We start from the raw sequence: 20654 nt of genomic DNA, 5'->3' as shown, positions 1-20654 counted from the left end.
GTCCACGAGATCTCGCGCACCACCGGCCCATTCTGAAGCGATCTGCTTGACTGCTTCTACCGCTGCTGCTGCTGCTGCATGCTTTTGGCATCCGCTTTGCCGCATCGTGCATGCTCTCTCTGTGCTGGCTTGCTTTGCGCCGGCCGGTCGCCGTAATTGCTAAAATCTGTCACGAAAGTAGCTTTCAGGCTTACCTCCTCCGTGACCGCACTGGAATTGCATGAAAGCGAAACATTGTTCGTTTATCCGATGGGATTTTTTTTTATCTTGGCTGTGCGTACCGGTGCTGGTTGCCAAGAGTCCCGAGTCCCGTGAGCCCGTGACCTGAAGAATCTGGTAGCTGCTGTCCGTTGGCTAGTGTCGACACATATGCTCTGCCGAAGTTGGAGGAAAAATTGATGGCGCGAGACACTGTGCAGATGGCTTGGCTTTGTTCGTCCGTTCCAGAAGTGGGAGTGGGACTGTTGGAGCGACACTGCCAAGCATTCTGGTTTGATGGGGAAGTCAGTATGTTAATACTTTCAAAGGTTTGGGGGGAAAATTTGAGGAGCGGTTCGACTATGATATTGTCGATCCCCTGGAAATCGATTTCTATGAACAATTGATATTTTCGATCGTGAGTGTAAATCATTTTTTTTCTAGGGATGGTCACAAAACCGTAACTGGAAATACATTATTTTTAGAGACCCTTGGACCACCCCTTATAATTTTTGATTTTGTAGTAATGGTCATGATTTTTTTCGAAACTAATGGTTATGATTTTATTTTAGTTTTTGATACGTCGATCTATTTTATTTATGTTAAAAAAATTGACTGATTTTCATTACGGCACCACCAAGTATGTTACTCTAGTCAAGATTTAGGCCCCGTTTGGCAGGGCTTCACTTCATTAGTGAAGCCACTTTTTTTGGCTTCAGCTCTACGAATAGTTACACCGGTGGAGCTGAAGCGGTTTTGGTAAACCGTTTGGCAAAATGGCTTTCCTGTGAGAGCATGTTTTTAGGGGCCTGAAGGAGGAGCCGGGAGAAGCCACTTTTTTTTTTGCTCCATCCCACCCCAAATCACTGTGAGAACATGTTTTTAGGGACTTCACCAGTGAAGCTATTTCACTTTACCCCATTTGGCAGAAAACGGCTCCAAACGGCTCCTGAAGCAGGTGGAGAAGCTCTGCCAAATGGGGCCTTAGAATGATGTATCTTCCATCCTTCTTTCAATGAAATGTAGTGTAAGATAGCAAAGGAATTCGGTAAGAGGAAAACGGCAGGGGATCTGGTTAATTAGGAGTACTAGTGATGAAGGATTACAAGTAGTTTAGTTTGTTCCTCTGTTACAAATTTATTACCCCCTATTACAACTCGCCTCTTTATACGGCAACGGCTGGTGCTAATTCCTTCTGAGCAGCTTCACGCGTACACCAATACACCATCCATTCTGGGCCAGTCGCACGGACGCCTGGGCCGAGTGCTGCGTCTTGGCCCGTTCGTAGTGGCCGGTAGGCGGTAGCTCTTCGGATGTAGACTCCTCAGCCATCCTGGTTGCTGACATGTAGGGCTCCTGATCATTTTTTCTAATAAAAAAAGATAAACAAAGAAAAAATGTGATTGAGGCAAATACAAGATCTCAGTACGCAGCTTACAGAGGGATAAGTGTCAATATAGGCCATACGATTTTTTTTTCGTATATATACGCTTCTGTTTCCTGTCCCCTTTCACATTACTTGCAAATGTAGTGGTTTGGAAGGTCATAATCAAATCAATCAGAATAATATTTCGCCTTCTTTTTTCAGTGCGAACGGGCCGATATGTCCCGCACACACTGCACGGATGATGATCACGGGCGTTGTCATAGATCGTGGTAAGCACTAGTAGAGCACAGACGACAACTTTGACTTTGGGGTCGAGGTGATCGAGCCAGCAAGGACACGAGCCGTCGAGCCCTTTGTGCCCATCGCTGCTAGCTAGCTAGCTGTGCCCGGGGTAAAGCGCCATCGCCCATCTCCTGTTCCCGTGCATGATCTTTCGCTTAGCTTGGCCTCGTGCGTGCTCTGACTGGCGATTGAATGGAAGAGGACGGGCGGTGCAAGTTCCTTCAGGCTTTCAGGATCGGATAGAGCGGGTGGCGATGTCCGCCTGGTTTTGAAGGATCGGATGGCGATGTCCACTGCGTCCTGGTGCGGGCGCATGGGAAGGGTCGAGCGTTGAGATTTCATCGCTTTCCATATGATTTAGGGCGAGTTCGATGCAGTTTTCGCGGGTTCGGCTCAGCCATTTCCTTTTTGCTGCTATAGGATGCTACAGCGTTTAACAGTGTAGATCAGCACTCAATCTGTCCCAAATTATAACAAGTTTTGGCTTTTCTGGATACGTAGCTTCCACTATGCACGTAGATATATACTATGTCTAGATTCATGCTAAAAGCAATGTATCTACAAAAACCAAAATATCTTATAATTTAGAATGAAAAGAGTATATCTTAAACCTGGGCACACTAACACACAGCACACAAAAGCATGCTAGTATAGATAAATGTATAAGCTTGCGCACATGAATCATGTAAAAGTGTGTGAGTTAAGGCCTGAAAAGTACTGTTCGTTGACTTATTATGAGAGAAAAATATTATACCATGGCTGATAAGTTCAAACGATCAAGACCTAAATTAACACTTCTTGAAGAGTTAGCTTAGCGTTGTCTCTTCTTGATAAATAAAATATTCTATGAGCTAACCATTTTAACACTGTTCGAGCTGCCCTTACTGAGAGATATTGAACATCGCCATTCGCCAAGAAGGGCAGGCCTAGGATTCAATGAATGGGCATTCAAAACTTTCGACAGGCAATTTTTTATAGCCTTATGCTTAGTTTTAGGCATTCACAAATTTCATCAGTAATATGTTTAAAAAGGTCAACTAGCAAAGCTACTGCAAAATCTACCGAGAAAGCATCCGTGTGGATCGTGGACCTGTTCGCTTGGCTGATAAGCCAGGCTGAAAAATATTATTGGCTGATTTGTTATGAGAGAAAAACATTGTTTGTCCGCTGAAAAAGTACAGCTCATAAGACAAGTGAACAGGAATAATTGATCAAACACAACGTGTCGCACTATAAAATTTAAAAATAGAATGGATTCGATCTCATTGGAGGCCTCCTAAAAGGATTTACTAAATTATCATGTCATAAGCATGATCTAGCTTTCCGTGAAATTCTCATTTGATCGAGGACTTCCAAACACGTCATAAGCAAAACTCATACTGAAAAATGACGAACCCACAATAAGGGCTTGTTTAGATGCCGATGCCACTCCAACACATATGGATTGACGTGGATACATGGACATCCAAACAAGCCTTAAATTGGATAAAAGTAATGCTATGAACCCGTGAATACACTATGATCTTGACTATATTATTCATTTTTTTTTTCTAATGTACATAAACATACACTATGTACACAAAAGTTTATTTTAAAAATTTATAGGTATCCTTGAAGAAGGGTAGACCCGCCCGCCGACGCTCATGGAAATGTTGTGGCCGTGTGGCACTGGAGCGGCATTGCTATTTTGTATTCTGCTTCTAGCTGGAGCAGCATCGGCATGGCGTTGCTGATGCTGAGTGACCGGCAATCGCAATCCTTTTACTTCAGTGTAACAGTGGCAGGGCACCGTCGTCGCTCCCAGCAAGGAGCCCGCCGTTTTTTACAGAGAAACCACAACCGCAGAAATGGCTTCTCAGCCCGAACACTACCAAAACAAGGCCTCAATGCGACACGCTGGGCGTTATTTTTGGCCGTATTGTAACTCGTGTGATATACTAAAGCAATACAGTTTTGAATTGAGGCCGCAATTACCATGAATTTTAACAAATACTACTAGTCCTTCGCGCGGGCCACTGGCCGTGCTTGCATCCGTGCAGTGGAACAACATTGACGAAGAACAGTGGTACCGCAGCATTGAAGTAATCGATTGACCAGCGGTATGTCTCAAAAATAGCTGCAAGATGTCTAAACAGCAATTTACGCGCCACGCGCGTGATAATTTTGCAATTCTAATTGACAAATAGAATAATCGTGAGATAAATATGACAAAGAATGAATATGATTACATACAGACACTCAACCCAATATTAGGTGATCGCACATTATATTAATATAATAGGTCAATATGAACATAACATGTTACATGAGACACTGCTCTCAATATGCAAACATAGATAGACCATTGACTGTGCTAAAAGTATACACAAAATAGCAAAATAGCTCGCATTCAGTGTCATTTATTTACAAAATTCGCTAACCGAGGTTACATGTAGTGATTTATGTATTGAGATAACATTACATGTATTTTACACACATTAGTCATAGATCAAGGAGATGGTAGCTAAACTGACATGTTGCAGCATTGCATATTGTACAGACAGTCACGGTACATAGCACGTGTCACAAGAGCGCAGGGTTAATGATGTTACTTAAGGAAAGTAGCAGCTTCTCTTGAGCTTCTCCTGAACTTCATGGCTGATAACAGAGCTTCCAGCTTTGATCATGTTAAAGAAGATAATTTTTACCAAATCAGAATTAGTAGTCAAAACCGTAGAAGATAATGATAGAAGAATAACAAGCAGGACACACTTAGCCTAGCCATTATATGTGCATGAGCAAAGTCAAAAGATGATAGTAAAATGTTGTAGGCATGTTTCTATCGTAAAGGTATTGTTGCACCTTTTTTTACTTTATGTTTGTCTGGTTCGCCATCAGAAGGATAGCAACATTATGTCATTATCATTAAGAGTGCAAGTGGATTTCTATAGTTCAGTGAAGCAAACATCCCCTATGGTAGGCCAAACAAAACATCCCTGATACAAAGTTTGTCCCTAACTTCTGAATTCCCTGACATAACATTGGAAAGTTGATGTACCAGTTATTGATAGAACACAACTATAATAGAGCATAAAGTATTTCTAGGCAGGCATTAGTTATTCCTGGAATATATATACTCCTCAATGAAACATTTTTCTCTGGTTATAACTTCTAATATAAAGCATATTATAAGTTCGTAAGACCATATTAACCTGATTGATGTTTTCTGAATGGTTTATTACCTGAATACAGATGATCTTGACAACTGGTCTGTGTCCTTATAAATTTCAGGTCTTATATATCGATTTGTAGATAATAGGCAATGCATTCCAGAGTCTAACCAGTCTAAATAGACCAGCTGCTGGCGCAGCAACCCAAAGTTGCCGCCACTTTACGCTGGCTCTAGGCTGTTAGGCAGAGCAGGCAATGCGCAACCACAGGGCTGCCTCAGCTTAGGATTATGCGAAAAGGAACATTATTTCTAGCAAAGACTAAAAGTAAACAATCCGAAAACTATATCCTTCAACAAAAAGCCAAGGGATCTGTACAATTTTTACAAATATTAATATAAGGTGCACTCTTTTACGTGCCTTCTCAGATGTTTCAGTGCCAAAAATTACATATTTCATCATATATTCAGAAAGTGTATACATCATATATTCAGAAAGTTCTTTTATAGACTAGGTATCAATTTCTTTCTTTTGTGATAATCACTGGACGACTGCACTTTAATTAACACCAAAAAGGACTGGCAGGAAACATTACTTGTGTTTTCAATTCTAGACCTTCTCAAACACCAGGCAACATAAATCTCAGATACCAATGTCAAATTCAGTTTCATACTGGAATGCAAAACCAAACTTATATATGATTTTATTTACATCCCTAAAAATGAATCCATAAATCCATTCCTGCCTTGGCATCTTATTGGCCAAGAGAATTAGGGAAACACATACTTGACCAAGGGTTTGCATGCAGATCGCTTTCAGGACTCGTTTAGATAAGTCTACAGGAAGACTTTTCCTACACTTCCAGGACTTGTTTAGATAAGTCTACAGGAAGACTTTTCTAAACGAAATTGTATTTAAGAACAATAGCTCCTTTACTAACTACAAAACTATAAGCCCATGATCCCTAATAAGAACATAATAAGGCAATGAGTCACTGACCGTTGCAATACCTAAAGCCCCATAATCCCTAAGAAAGCTTCAGATCAAAAAGAGGAAAATCTGCAAGGGACAAGAAATGTAAGCAACTCCCTGCTGGCATGATTCCACCAGACATTGAAAAGCACATGTAAAAGGAAATAAACAAATACAACAAGACTTCTAATTAAACCAGTGCTTGAAAGCAATGAATATCTAAATCTCCTATAAAATCCGACAGAAAAAGGAGCATACTTTGGAAGGTCACCTATGAATAATGTTAGAATACAAAACAAGGTGGAATGCCATCACAAATTAAATAGTACAATGTGGAACCAATGTTAGATAAATAAGGGCAGACACTGTCATATATACGAACTGCAGTTTTAATTCTTAAAAGTCCTTGCCAAATTGCAAATGTGCCACTAATCCATGAATGACAGTATAACTAACTTGATATTAGCAAAAAAAATTGGATACAGAATGACAATATAAGCTTCGGTTTATCTACAGAAAGGTAGTGGACATATTGAATAGTAATGCTAAATCATAGAAAATATATTTTGAAAAACCTATGGATATGCATTGCACTTTATACCCTCCAATGCATAAATGATAAATCTATTTGATCATAACAACTCAAATCGTCAACAATGGATCAAAATATATATTAATTGGCAATACGTTGTGGCATGACTCTCGGCCCTTCCACTGCAGAACGCAAGGACGTCGCTGCCAGCCAGCCTGCCGCAGTCACATCAAAGAAAATCAAATCACCGAAGCACAGGTATTGTGAAGATGCAGAGAAGGACAACGGGGACGATGGTGTGATAACTGACCTGGGCGAGGTCAAACCTAGCTGCCGGCGATGACCTCACCGGCACCGGCACCGGATCTGGTGGGTAGATCGACGGATATGGCCACGGAGCCATGGAGTCGCCGGAGCGGTCGGCTAGCAGCTGCCCTGCGAGACAGAGAGGGATGGGAGCCGGGGAGTCGTGAAGCAGACCGCATATTCGCCGGAGCGGCCGCCGTGGAGTCTCGCCCATGCCAGTGCGCCGTTGTGCCCACGTCGGAGCGCTGCTGTGCCGAGGGGCACGCTCACCCCGCAGCCGCGGCGGTCGCGACCGCTCGCCACGCTCGCGGACCAGGGGGCACCCGCGCCGCTGAGCCGGGGGAGGGCACTCGCCCCACGCTGCCAAGCCTAGGTCCCTCTGGGCGACCGCGCCGGTGGGCTGCCTTGCCCTAGCCGCTGCCGACGCTGACGCCGAGAGAAAGGAAAAAGAGGAGAGGCAGATGTGGATGCATGAGAGAGAGCTAGGGTTCGAGCCGGTATATATTTGGCACCGAAGGAGCTAGCAGGACCGCAGATCTCCAATCGAACGCGCCAAAATAATTTTGCTACCGTGGACGCGTTGTGCGTCCATTCTGTCCACACGTTCTCTAATTTTGCTACCGTGGACGCGTTGTGCATCCGTTCTGTCCACACGTTCTCTTATCTTTAGATTTTACATTATCATACCGAAATGGATCATTCATACAAATTGCTAATCGTTCGGGAATAAAAATCTGAAATAGGAACATTATTTTCTTATTCTTCAGGAAAAAAAAACTGTTAAAAAAATAGGAAGATCATTTTAAGAGATCTGAAATAATTTGGAACCATACATGATACATCCATAGTGCTGGATGTGCTGCATGTGCAGTGCATCTATAGATGTAAATTGCCAGAAATTTTAAGATCCAAACTTAAACAACAAAAAATGAAACAATATAAAATCACAGATACACCAAAGAATTGTTATTTTCTAAAAAATTTACGAAGACGAGTTTGAATCTTATATCTTATATTCTACATTTTGCGTAGTATTATATGTTTTTCTAGATTGTTTTCACAATTACAGCACACAAATTGCGTGGTACGTACTATATGTTTTATAAATTGTTTTCAAAATCCCACCAAAATGTGGTTTGAATGAATTTATTACCATCAGATACGAATGATTAGAAATAACTCCCGACTACATCAGAACCTCAGAACAAATTAAAAAAAAAAACATACAAAACCTCACGAAACTGTCTCATCCATTGGAGTGACCTCGGAAGGGCATCAGAACCAATTATATAATCAAAACCATGCAAAACCTCACGAAACTATTGGAGTCACCTTCGGAAAACTAAAACTCTATTGGAGTCCTGCAGCACTTAAAGTTAAAACCTCATCCAGCAATACTCCACACGCGCGCCGTCCCCGCCAAGGATACGAACGCGGGCACAGGTGCCAGCTCCTCCCGGACGGCACACGCCGCGGCGGCCTCGGGGGACTCGCCGGGCCGCATCTTCTCGGACAGCGATTGAATCCAAAGTCGCCCGTGCCTGCTCATCCCGGCCGCCCGTGCCTGCTTGTGCTGGTGCTCGGCAGCGCCGTATTTGCGCAGGCCACCACGAACCTGAACAGCAACTGTGGTCTGCATCTCGAACGAAGATGAGCAGGTTGATGGTGCTGAGCACGGCGAGCAGCCAGTTGGTAGTCCAACGTGCCCACGTTGATGTTCTGTGCCAGCCACGACGAACGGACGAAGCAGCCGAGCCCGGCAGCGGAAGCGCTCGAAGAGCCCCGCCCAGGCCACGGAGAGGACTGTGGGACCAAAGTTTTAGGATTTTGGGAGCTAAGATATGACCTTATTTATTTCTCCCAATTTTATTTTAGGAGTTAGAAAAAATAATGTTTTGGGGAAACATTTATTGGGTACTCTCGGAGATGCTCTTAGGCGGCAACTGCGAATGTAGAGAAACGCCTTGATTGTCTTCATTTGCAAAATTGCAATAAAAAATGTCTACACATAGGCACGAAAAAATGTTTGAAATATATATGGCTCAGACATCCAAGGAAGAAATTAACAGCACTAGCTCTCAAGCCTGGCAGGGCGAAAGCTCTTGGGCGGCTACTGCGAATGTTGAGAAACAAGCCTTAGCTTTGTCATCATCGCCATACACAATGCAAACAAACTAATTTAAAATAGAGTGCACGTGCAGAAAAATGTAATCACATTAACCGGCTCTGTGGACAGATAGAGAAGCAGTCCCCAGGTTCCTATCAACATGTGAAATGTTGAAACAACTTTGTTTCGGCCTAATCATAGCATCTCTGGTCAATGCAGTGGCTAACAGAGACGTGGCATCAGCCCAAATCTCATTTTATTACAGTTCATAACTAAAACATGTTGAATAAGTTAACAGGCAGTTATTATGACCCCTCGGAGACCCGATTTAAATCACACCACAGCTGATTCCAACAACTACAGATGGGGCTCCATCCCAGACCAAACCACAAAGGTTATGGTCGAAGAATAGACAACTGCAGCAGAAAGAAGCAGCTGCTGATTACAGTGTCAAACGGCACTTCCTATCGGTAGGTCTTGAGATCCTCATTGAGACTATTGGGACTGCAACTACGTCTACATAATTAGATTAAACTAACATGAGTACATGACGAAAACAGAGATGTATAATACGTATACTTGCATAAGCCTCAGCAAGCCAGACAATCTTCGTCATAAGTAAATCTGACGGTAATTCCAGATGTATAGCTAATCATCATTGGCTTACATACAGATCACATGACAGTGTAAGGTTGTAAATATACCTGCCTAGAGCAAACAATGTTAAAGACCAAGAGATACCAAAAAAACGATATTAAAAAGGCAAAATCAAAGAGTATCATCAGAAAAGAATTGCCTTCTCACTCACAGAGCTACCAGCACTGTGTCAGAAGGTGTCCTAAGATAGTTTCGAGGTTTCATCATCTGATACAATGACAGTCCAACAACACAAAAAGTCAGAACAGCGATAGACGGTTCAGCACAAAAAGTCAAAACCATTACAGTTGCAGAGATATTCAGGATTCAGATGCAGAGATGTCTGTGCATCACTCGCTCGGCAGAAGCCGGCCTCGGATCAAGTGTTGGATTATGCATCAGTTGATCTTCACTATCCAAAATCAAATTACGGCGCAAGAAAAACAACAAAAAAACAGATTGGAGGGGATCTGTGGTTACTCAGTGGTGGCAAGGTGGTTATTGGTTCGATTCTGCCAGCAAGTGTCCTCAATGCTTTCAGAAGAGGGAGCTTGGTATCCTCATCGCAACAGTCTGTTCCACGCTCCAATGGAAAAAAAGAAAAGCAAACGAAAAACAAATCGCCCGGAGAAAATACTTCGAATAGCAAATAAGCACGAGACCCAAAGAGAGAAATTAGATGGCTCGGTTCAGCGGGAAAATCGGCATACAGATCAACCTCGTGTAGAGAGAGACCTGTGATTCGGTCTGTTGAGCTTGAATATTACCGAGTCGTCACTGCCATCTCACTTGACACAAAGAACTGAACTGATTACGAACAGAAAGCAAGATGCATCCACGATCTGGAGGCATTCCAAACGTAGAGCTCTGCAGATCTGGCTTGGCGTCGGATGTGGATTGGGGCGCTGTGTTCTCGACCTAAAGCTCAGCGGCGATGCGGGGATTCCAGTAGAGGCGGCGTTTATTTATATTGAGGGGATTGGTGAATTAGGGTTTGAGCAGGGGGTGTGGTGGATGTGCGGCCGTGGCGGATGAGTGGGCTTTTCCACAGGCTATGCTTTGGGCCTAGCCCGCACGGCGCTCCTGCGCCGACCTTCTGCAGCCAGCCGCCTCAGCGGCTCAGCCGCGCCTCCCAGCCTCTTCTGCAGTCGCCGGTCGTCGGCAACCCGGCCACGTTGCTCGCCTTGGTTTCAGGATATACATCCGGTGTTGGGTGACACAATTATGCTGATAAACTTTAATATAATAATAGTATATGTTTTTAGTTTTTTTAAGACATATTATGTCCAAAATTTTGGGATGGTCTACACGAATGTTTTATGAATTTTCATAAGCTTTATAACGGCATACAACAAGTTGTCAAATGTTTATAATAACTTTCGATTATGATTGTTTTATAGGTAGACCCTGGGTATCTCCGTGTCTCGCCACCCTTGCCAGATCTCTGTGCATCCGTCGGAGCCTTTGACGGAATGTGAATGCCGGGCAAAGATGAACACCAGCGCCCATGCTGGTCATATCTCCCTTCTATTGATGTCCTCGACAAACAATTAGGCGCTCGTAGAGCATACAATCATACATTGCATGTCTCACGGTCCTATGGAAAAGCAATTTTGCATAGCCTGACTTCTTCGCCCTCGTATAAGCATGATTATCATGATATAGCATCATAACAAAAACTATTGAAGTATTAATTTGAAAAGGCTATGTGTTGTGTATTGCCGAAACTGACGTGTACATTGCCAAAACGTCGTATGGTCACTCAATTGTTCTGTTAATCTGTTAAATAAGTCAGTTATAGTCAGTTAGAACCATGCTGCTGATGGATGGTTCGATAAAGATATCCGCTAGAACATAATACGACCAGCATGCAACTTCGAGGTGTCTACTTATGCAGTTATGCGCGACCTGGTATCAAAGAGCACCTCGCAACACCACCACAACACCCAACAACCTTCGTGTCGGTGTGAAAAGTGATCAACACGTAAATATTTATAGTTTTACCGTACGTTGTGATCGGACGTGGCCTAACACTCAATAGCACAGCGTTTATACTGGTTCAGGCAACGTGCCCCATGTCCAGTTTAAGTCGATCGGTGACTTTATTCCTGAGTCAGGTGCTCAAAGTTTGTTGTGGGATTACAAACGAGAGGGGGTAAGATGGTGGGTATCGGAGGTCCGGTCGGACTTCGGATCGAAGGACCAAGAGTGAAGGGAGCTCCGACGTGCGCTAAGTGTTCGAACGTATGCTTTATTTGGCTTTAGAGTTCTAGAGCCAAGCAGAGAGAATCGGAGTGATCCGTCTGTTGTCCGTTGGAATCGTCTTAGGTTGTTCGGGCCGTCCTTTTGGAGAGAGAGCATCCCCTTTTATAGATGAAGGGGACGGCTTTACAAGAGAGAGTGTGTGAGAGAAAGAGAGTGTGCGTGCTACCTAGTTGTCAGGTTCATAAACCCAGGGTCCCTAATGGATCTGCTTCCCAGCAAAAGCTCGGCCCAGCAAACGACGTTGTGAACGACGCGCAACTCCTAGGCCGGCTCAAAATACCTAACACTAGGCCAGAAAGGGCGATCCAGTCTCCGACCGAAAGGCCTGGCCAAGAAGAGGACGACGCTCGCTTTCGACTCCGGACCGCCTCTCCGGAAGGCCTAGCCAAGGAGAGAACAACGCTCGCTTCCGACTCCGACCCGCCTCTCCGGAAGGCCTAGCCAAGGAGGGACGACGCTCGCTTCCGACTCTGGCCCGCCTCTCCGACCAGAAGGCCTGGCCAAAGAAGGATGACGCTCGCTTCTGACTCTGATTCGCTTCTCCGACCGGGAGTACACCGAACCCCTGCTTACAGCTCTTCTCTGACCGGCACGGTCGGAGTTGACTGGGAAACGACTGAACGGGGACGCCTGCTCTGTAAGAACCCAAAGAATCAGGCGGAGCGAGTAAGGTAGGGCTCTCAAGTCAACCGCAATATCGAGGATCGTACCCTACACACCTACGGGACAGTACTATCAGATCATGTCAAAAGGGTGCCCTGCAACCTTCTAGACATATCAGAACACAAAACAGTGTGTGGGCACCAACATTTGACCTACAGTATGGTAGGCGCCGACATTTGCCATACCAAAAGAACACAGTAGAACCAACCACATGCATCCAGCCATCAATAGTGTTGTGGGCACCGACAAACCATCTTGTACCTGACGGCATGGGCAACAAGACTAGTGTCGGTGCGAAAGTGACCAACATGTAAATATTTGTGGTTGATTTCCTGAGTCGGTGTCGGGCGACCTGTGCCCCTAAGCCCCATTGGGCTTGGTAGGGGTGGGTCTAGTTTCGTGCGTTACCCCATGTCCGTGGTTTCCGCAACTGGAGGGGCTAAGCTAACATCGTTTGCCTCGATGGCTCGAGCGGCACGCTCGGTGAGCTCGCTAACGGGTACGTTCGAGTGGAATCCGGGTCCATCGTTCATGACGGGGTCAGCATAGCCCTCATGTGGCATTCCACTACTCCTTAACCCGTGTCCCGGTAGATGCCCGGGTCATTTTGGAGACCGACTCAGGTGGCCCGCTGGCCTTCCCTCGATGGAGATTCTGCGGGCATGACTCAATGTTAGGATCGAACGAGAAGGTTGAGATGACCCTATCTGCTTCTGAGCAGATTGGGCGAGGGCCGCTGGGGCTCATCTATGTTTTTCCCCTGTTTCTGTTTGACTTGAGGTGGCCTCGAGCCCTTCACGGGCTAGCCTTCAAACCTTGGTCGGTCGTTACTTTTGTTGAATGAGGCAACTACCACTTCGTGATACAACACGGAGTGTTGTGATGCATTAGCTGCATATGCGATGCTTTGGGTGTATGGGATGAATGAATGATTGTATGAATGAATGCGTGAATGCGTGTATGAGAATGGATGAATGATCATGCATCAGAAAAATGAAGTAAGAGGGTTTGTTAAAGTTACCCTGATGACTCGAGTGATGGGTTTCGGGGAGCTTTTATCGGAGATGTCTGAATGTGATCCGTGTTCATCGTTTGTGATGGAGTCGGTGTGGCCCACATGGGGCGTCCCTCTACTCCTTACCTATCTCTTGGTAGTCGCTTGAGTCGTTCGATCGACTCAGGAAGCCTGTTGGTCTCTCCTTGTAGGGGTATTAACCCCTATACCCTTACGACTAGGCTTGGGTTGACCTAGATCAGGGGGTCCGGTCCACTAGAAGACGACGCACGGCCTAGCCAACCTATTTGGAATCCCGCATAAGGAATCAAGGCAAATTTGGAGATCAAGCAAGATCCTGGTCGGTTAGAATAGGAATCCTTATCCGGCCACCTATGGCAATTGTAACTGGCTAGGATTAGTTTCTAGATCTGTAACCCTGCCCCTCGGACTATATAAGGCGGGCAGAGGACCCCTCTAAAAAAATATCTCTTATTGACATACAGCAATACAATCAGATGTAGGACGTAGGTATTACGCCTTCGCGGCGGCCGAACCTGGATAAAACCTCGTGTCTGTCTTGTATCACCGTCTTGTTTGTGGCTTGCGCATCTGTCTGCCGACATTCTACTACCTTGGGCATACCCCTAGGTAGACTGCCAACCATATTTCATTGACAGTGGCATGCCAGGTAGGGGGTGTGCGTACTGCTCTCCAAGCGAATAAGATGGTCATCATCTTCGGCTCCATGGCTACGCCGAACGGCCTCGCGTTCACCGTCGGCCAGATCACCTGGACCACTGGCTACGACGACTTCATCGCCATGATCATGGAGGAGGCGCGGATTCAATCCACGTCGACCACTGCTTCACCTACATCGGCTACGGCTCCGACCACGGTGGATCTGGCTTCGACCACATCTGCATCGCCTTCAGCCACGCCGATAACCCGTCGTCCGCTTCCTCGCTACAAAGGGAAGTAGATCGACAACACCGACCTGCTCGACTCCATCAATCGGGTCAGCACCAAACTTGCTAAAACCCTAGCTCTGGTAAGTTTAATTCAAAGTCAACCTAATGAGTAGGTAACCGCAACCCACAACAAATCTACCCGACTAGCTCAGGCCAGTCATCCTACACGACTCGGTACAGATCTCGTGGTCACATCTACTCCTGAAGGGCGCTCCGCTCGTCGCCGGCCAGCCTCCGCGACAGGTCTCCGGCTCTCTGAATATGAAGCCTCGACGGAGAACTACCAGGCCCAGCCCTACGGCCTGTGAAACACTGCCTCCAACTACGCGTACAATATACAACGCTGCTCAGATCTGTGTTTTATACATCGACCTTGGCCAAAGCCATGCAACTTCATCAACATGGTTTGGATTGAGGATTATCAAGATGGATCGATCCACACAGTTCAAGAGGGTGGCTCAAGCTCTTCGTCTGGCATCACATCTAATGCCTCCGTTGGCACTGAGCTCCAGCATCATGACGACGAAGGTGTTGAATACGATCTGGATATCCCAGACCATGCCCCGGGATACTCGCAATTCCCGTCCTTCCCACCAAGGCGAGGAGACTTGATTAATGTTGTCAGTAATGATAAACCACCGGCAGTCGGTGAGACGGAACAAGAAAGGCTGGCACGCGAAGCACGCAATATTGATCGGTTTAATCGCCGACAAATCAAAGCCGAGGTAGAAGAGGAGGCCCGACGCATAAGGGTCCAGCCACGCGATCTTAACAATGTCTTTGACAGGGTGGGGGACAAGCAGGTCTTCAGGACTCCAAGCACCAACGTAGCCGTTGCTATGGCGATAATGCAACGACTACCCAATACCCCAAAAACTCAGGCAGTTCATGATGATATATAAGCTTACCTGACGGCTGCTATGGCCCAGACCACAGAAATTATAAATCAAGCCACAGCCGCCAGTACTCAAGTCGCTCACAGCCACCCAACCAACATGGCTCGTGCAACAACGACCCATCAGACAATTGTCAAGGTGGAAATGGTGGCCATGATGGTGGTCAGGACGACAACCGCCATCGGGATGATAACCGTCGTGACTTCTAGGATGACAACCACCGACATAACCATGATAATCGCCATGATAACCACGGTCGCAGGGTTAATTAGGGTGGCAACTGAGAGCGCCATGATGGCAATAACGATCTCCGCCATTACCTCGGAGAACATGATCTACGCGATCGCATCAACCAAAGAGTCAACGATCATGCATCCTATGAAAGCTATTGCCATATGGAATATGATACTGCCCATGGCCCTTCGGGTTTGAAGCAGTTTACTCTGCATCTTCACCAAGTCATATGGCCCAAGAACTTTAATCTCAAAAAACTTTGGAAGTACGACGGCAAGGGTTGTCTGCGTGCAGTTGTGCCTTGTTCCCTATGCTTGGTGTGCGGTAGTGCTGGTGATGGCAGAAATCCTGGTGGTGACGGCGGCGGCTGGGTCAGAGGTGACCCTCACAATCCCTCTTGCATCGGCAGCGGTAGAAGAGAGGAAGGAGACCAGGCTCCCTGCCTCGCCTGGTGGTGGGACGCATGACTCGCCCTCCTAGTCAGAGCTGGAGGCATTGGGAGGTGACATAGCCAGGATGAAGATAGAGCATCCACCAGCGGGCCATGGAGTCAATGAGGTGGAGATCCCCTGCCCTAGCGAGGCAGGCACTAGGGTCGAGCCGTCGACCGTCCCGTCGTCATGGGAGTTGGTGATGGTCTGGTCGTCGACTAGGCCTTCTAGTAGGTAGGGGGCGAGCCATGACCTGGTGTGGCCCTGTCCCGGCGATCCGAGGAAGGTGCAATTCATCCTTCGGGATGAGAAGGATGTGCAGCTCTGGGACATACTTGGGGGAAGACGACTCATGATGGAGTTCGATCTCACCCAAACTAGGGCGAGGCTTGAGGAGGCCTTGGAGCGGGTCAAGGTCATCCATCAAGCGGTTACAGTCAACCTGCCTTGCATTGCAGAGGTAAGTTTTATGTGTTTGTCCTTGACTCCTTGGTCTTTTACTAGTTGTCTTAGCATGCTTGCTTCTTGCTTTGTAGGGTTTGTCATCCTTCTTCCATAACTGAGCGAAAGGGTTGGGTCGCTGGAGCGAGAGCTGGAGATGGCCAAGGCAGCGATTGGTCGGAGCATGGAGGCGCTGACCAAGTCCCTCGAAGAGCGACATGCTCTTGAGGGGGAGCTCGACTAGATCCGCAATGTCACCTAGGTTGTCGTCTTAGAGATGTTTGGGTCGGCGTCGAGCACCAGCACGCCCGCCATCTGACTGGCGGAGGTCCCGGATGAAGTTTGGGTGCTTATCTTCGATGAGATGTTCTATGGGACGTCGAGGGTGCTAACTTTGGTGTTAATGCACCACCCAAACTTGGACTTTGCTACCATCTATAGTGGGTATGCCGACGGCTAGGGCACGGACGCCATCCATGCGCTCAGGGAGAGCTTGTTTCCATGCGCACAGATGGTGGCCGAGCAAGTCTCCACGCAGTGGGTGATGGATGCTCACCGTGCGAGCGTGTCTGAAGGCGTGCGTCAAGAAGATGTCCCCTAGTTCGTGGATGGAGTCAAGGCTAGGTCAGAAGCGAACGTCGTCCTGCCTCTAACCGAACCGAACGTCGTTCCATTGGAGATCGAGCAACCCTTATCTTCACTGGTCGAGCTGGTAGCCAATGTCGTCGAGCGGCCAGAGTAGTATTTAGAGTAGAAAAAATAGTCAATATATGTAAGAGATAAGTTCATGGGGAAGCCACCTATGTAAACATTTTTGTATCCATGAATGCATTGACTTTGTTTTATGATGGAATCACTTCATAAGGAGAAGCTTGTCCCATCTGTTCTTTATTTTTACCCTAGCATAACTTTGTTTTTTATTCATTCTTTTTCGCATCTGCCCATTTGAATCATAGGCTGCAACCTTAAGAACCTAGGCGTGGCCCACGAGGCTCAGCTGCTCGTAACCATAGGTCATGGTGGGGTGTAATCGGTCGAAATGTTTAAAGCAAAGTTACGTAAGGTAATTAAAGGAACGGACTACCCTTTAGTTCAGGTAAAAAGGTATTTACCATATGATAGTAAAAAAAGAAAGGTGGTATCACACCCCCATGGAGCCCCCAAGTGACCCGGGCCAAAAGTGTTTGGGCCGGGGTGCTTTGTAGGAGCAAATGTTGAATGAAAGAAAGCGGTCAGACCAAATTTTTAGGGAAAGAAACGACGTAACTTGTTCGATGTTCCAAGTATTAATGAGAACGTTGTCATTGTCGTCCTTCAGTCAGTAGGTGCCCAATCAGATCACCTCGGTGACCGTATAGGGTCCTTCCCATGGTGAAGAGAGTTTGTATTTCTCCTTGGTTGATTGAGTCCTTCAAAGCACGAGGTCTCCGATCTTGAGGATTCTCCCTCATGTTTGGCCTTGCCCTTGTCCCGGCCTCTGTTAAAGACTGCTCTAACCACCTCCTCACCGAAGGCATGGTTCATGGCGACGTCAAGCAGGTCGTGGGTGGTCTAGGGCTTTAGACAGCCAAGCTCATGGATTAGGGACTCGTAGGTTGTCCCGAAAAGGAACGCACTGATGATGTCCGCATTGACGACATCAGGAAAGGAGTTGCACCGCTTTGAGAACCTATGGATATAGTCCTATAGGGACTCGTTGGGCTCCTGCTGACAACTCTTGAGGTCCCAAGAGTTCCCCAGGTGGACATACGTCCCCTGGAAATTCCCGACGAAGATCCTCTTAATGTTCGCCCAGTCACAGATGCTATCATACGGGAGGAATTCGAGCCACGCTCGAACATGTTCCCCCACGTAGATGGGGAGGTATTGAATGATAAAGTGGTCATCATCCACTCTGTAACGTCCCGCCTCCTTGAGGCTAGGCCCGCTTATATCTGGTAGCTTTCTTAGGATATAGACTGCCCTCACAGACCAACATAAGTCTTTTCTGCGCACTTTGTCCTCACTCATGCGCCCCCAGGAAGAACTTCTTGATCGGTCACCCATCGCTCCAGGCCAAGCATGCTTAACCTTGGAGTTCTTAAGAGATGGGCTTCTAGAAAAGAAGTTACAACTTGTTGGTATGAGTATCCTATTAAATCCTATTAAGCCGTAGGCCGGGGTGTTACATCCTCACCACCTTAGGAGACCAACGTCCTCGTCGGTCAACCCCAGGCCAGGAATGTCCCCTCTTGGCCACGTCCATGTGTCCAGTGCGAGCGCATGTGCCATGCTGGGTGACCACTCTAGGTCCACACCAGCCATGCACACCATGTCTATGCAACTGACACACGCACCCGTGAAACTGCAAGGGTCGACTCTGATACCATCTGTAATGTCCCGCCTCCTTGAGGCTAGGCCCGCTTACATCTGGTAGCTTTCCTAGGACATAGACTGCCCTTACAGACCAACACAAGTCTTTTCTGCGCACTTTGTCCTCACTCATGCGCCCTCAGGAAGAACTTCCCGATCGGTCACCCATCGCTCTAGGCCAAGCACGCTTAACCTTGGAGTTCTTAAGAGATGGGCTTCCAGAAAAGAAGTTGCAACTTGTTGGTATAAGTATCCTATTAAATCCTATTAAGCCCTAGGCCAGGGTGTTACACACTCCTCCGGCTCGGTAGGCGAGCCGGAAGTCTTTGAGCCATATGCCAGGATTCGTCTCCCCGGTATATTTTCTAATGTTGGTAGGTGGTCGGAAGCGCTATGGGAATGACGCTCTCTGGATGCGTCGACCGAAAGCCCGTGGGCCCAGGCCATCCGGGCTGGGATCACGGTCATTGGGTCGGCGACCATGCCTAGGGTGCGTTTCACCGCTCCCCTCGATGGTCCAACTGGGGCCCATGTTGCCTACTCTTACGGCCCCTCGATGGACGTCGTCATCATGCTGGGCTTGACGTCGGTTGTTGATGATGATGTGAGCATCTCGATTTGGCTCGAGGCATTCACGTTGTAACACCCTAGGTGTTTGGCTTCCACATTTGCACTTGCATTTCATGAACATGAGCATCATTCATTCATTCGTAAGCTTGTCACATGAAACATGATTTTGAAACATTGCAACGTATTGTTATATTTCATGTGTGTTGTCTTTATGAAATGAATAGTGTGCAACACTTAAGTGCAACATGTGCAACTCACTTTAGTGAAACAAAGCTAGTTAATTCCATGCAATAAGATCATGAAACATGTGAAACATGACTATGAAACAAATGTAACATTTCATGTGTTTTTCATTGTTTCAGTACATACAGTGCTTGATTCTTGTATGACCAATGTGTGGTGTGGCTAATAATTCTTTTAAACAACTTAGTGACACCTAGAATGTCATTTGAAACATGGTTCATATTGATCATGTTGCCTAAATAGGATTTCAAAAAGTGGTTTGACTTGTTTTGACCCCTAAACCCTTTTGTTTGACTGTTTAAAAAGTGTAGCTTAGAGTGTTTGCATGTCTGAGCAACCTAAAGCAAAGTTGTAGAAAATTTTATAAGGAACAAACTTTGTTTAGGAGCCAGGTTATGAAAATGTGCACAACATGCTCAAAAATGGCCCACAAGTCAGAATTGAAAGCTGATTCAACACTTGAAAATATTTCTAAGTGTTTGTTGCAGTTTTAGTTTCATGAACTCGACTTTGGCTTGATACAACTCTTGATCCATTGAGAATTAGCTATTGATTTCTCAAGCATTGATGGAGCCCTATCTTGGCTCTACAACTTTCATGTACATTGTTTCCACTAATTCATCACGGTTTAAGAGATCAAACGCTGTCAATCTTGACTGTCAGGCTGATCGTTTTCACTAAATCAAAGCTACAGTACCTCACTGTTTTCAGACAACTACCGCCGCATGGTGCCACCCGTCACCGGCCGTCTGACCGCGCTGCCACATGCCGTGGACATCCTGGCATGGCCGGCTACGACATGAACCCGCCCGCGCGCCTGCCCGACCAGTTCGCCTATCTATTTTGCGTTCCAGTCGCCTCCACCAAGCACAGTAACAGAGTTGCAGCAGCTCCACCATTGCCGACCAAGCCGTGCCATCGCCTAGCTCGCTCGCCGCTGCAAAAACACATCTGCCAGCTTGTCAATAGCTCCGCCGTGTCCTCCTCTACCTTCTCCACCTCCTAGCTAAGCTGTTTGAGCTTTG

General features: G+C 46.5%; 7 non-coding genes and 2 pseudogenes across 7 annotated transcripts; 1 reads left to right on the top strand and 8 right to left on the bottom strand.

The window, feature by feature from the left end:
* Window positions 1–8864: 8864 nt before the first annotated feature.
* Window positions 8865–8983, bottom strand: LOC136468333 (small nucleolar RNA SNORD14). The gene has a single exon (XR_010761838.1). It is a non-coding gene; the product is annotated as a small nucleolar RNA SNORD14 (small nucleolar RNA).
* Window positions 8984–9029: 46 nt separating this feature from the next.
* LOC136468322 (small nucleolar RNA snoR2/U65) lies at window positions 9030–9179 on the bottom strand. The gene has a single exon (XR_010761828.1). It is a non-coding gene; the product is annotated as a small nucleolar RNA snoR2/U65 (small nucleolar RNA).
* A 64-nt stretch (window positions 9180–9243) lies between these two features.
* On the bottom strand, window positions 9244–9429 carry LOC136468289 (small nucleolar RNA Z112). Its single transcript, XR_010761804.1, has one exon. It is a non-coding gene; the product is annotated as a small nucleolar RNA Z112 (small nucleolar RNA).
* Window positions 9430–9515: 86 nt separating this feature from the next.
* On the bottom strand, window positions 9516–9598 carry LOC136468313 (small nucleolar RNA snoR77Y). The gene has a single exon (XR_010761820.1). It is a non-coding gene; the product is annotated as a small nucleolar RNA snoR77Y (small nucleolar RNA).
* A 109-nt stretch (window positions 9599–9707) lies between these two features.
* LOC136468306 (small nucleolar RNA snoR31/Z110/Z27) lies at window positions 9708–9805 on the bottom strand (annotated as a pseudogene).
* LOC136465946 (uncharacterized) lies at window positions 9805–10573 on the top strand (annotated as a pseudogene).
* Window positions 9891–9988, bottom strand: LOC136468318 (small nucleolar RNA snoR31). Its single transcript, XR_010761825.1, has one exon. It is a non-coding gene; the product is annotated as a small nucleolar RNA snoR31 (small nucleolar RNA).
* Window positions 10046–10143, bottom strand: LOC136468344 (small nucleolar RNA R30/Z108). Its single transcript, XR_010761847.1, has one exon. It is a non-coding gene; the product is annotated as a small nucleolar RNA R30/Z108 (small nucleolar RNA).
* Window positions 10248–10354, bottom strand: LOC136468311 (small nucleolar RNA Z107/R87). The gene has a single exon (XR_010761818.1). It is a non-coding gene; the product is annotated as a small nucleolar RNA Z107/R87 (small nucleolar RNA).
* Window positions 10574–20654: the final 10081 nt, after the last annotated feature.

Source organism: Miscanthus floridulus, chromosome 7 (assembly GCF_019320115.1).
Source record: "Miscanthus floridulus cultivar M001 chromosome 7, ASM1932011v1, whole genome shotgun sequence".
NCBI lineage: Eukaryota > Viridiplantae > Streptophyta > Magnoliopsida > Poales > Poaceae > Miscanthus > Miscanthus floridulus.
This window is presented reverse-complemented; position numbering and strand designations above follow the sequence as displayed.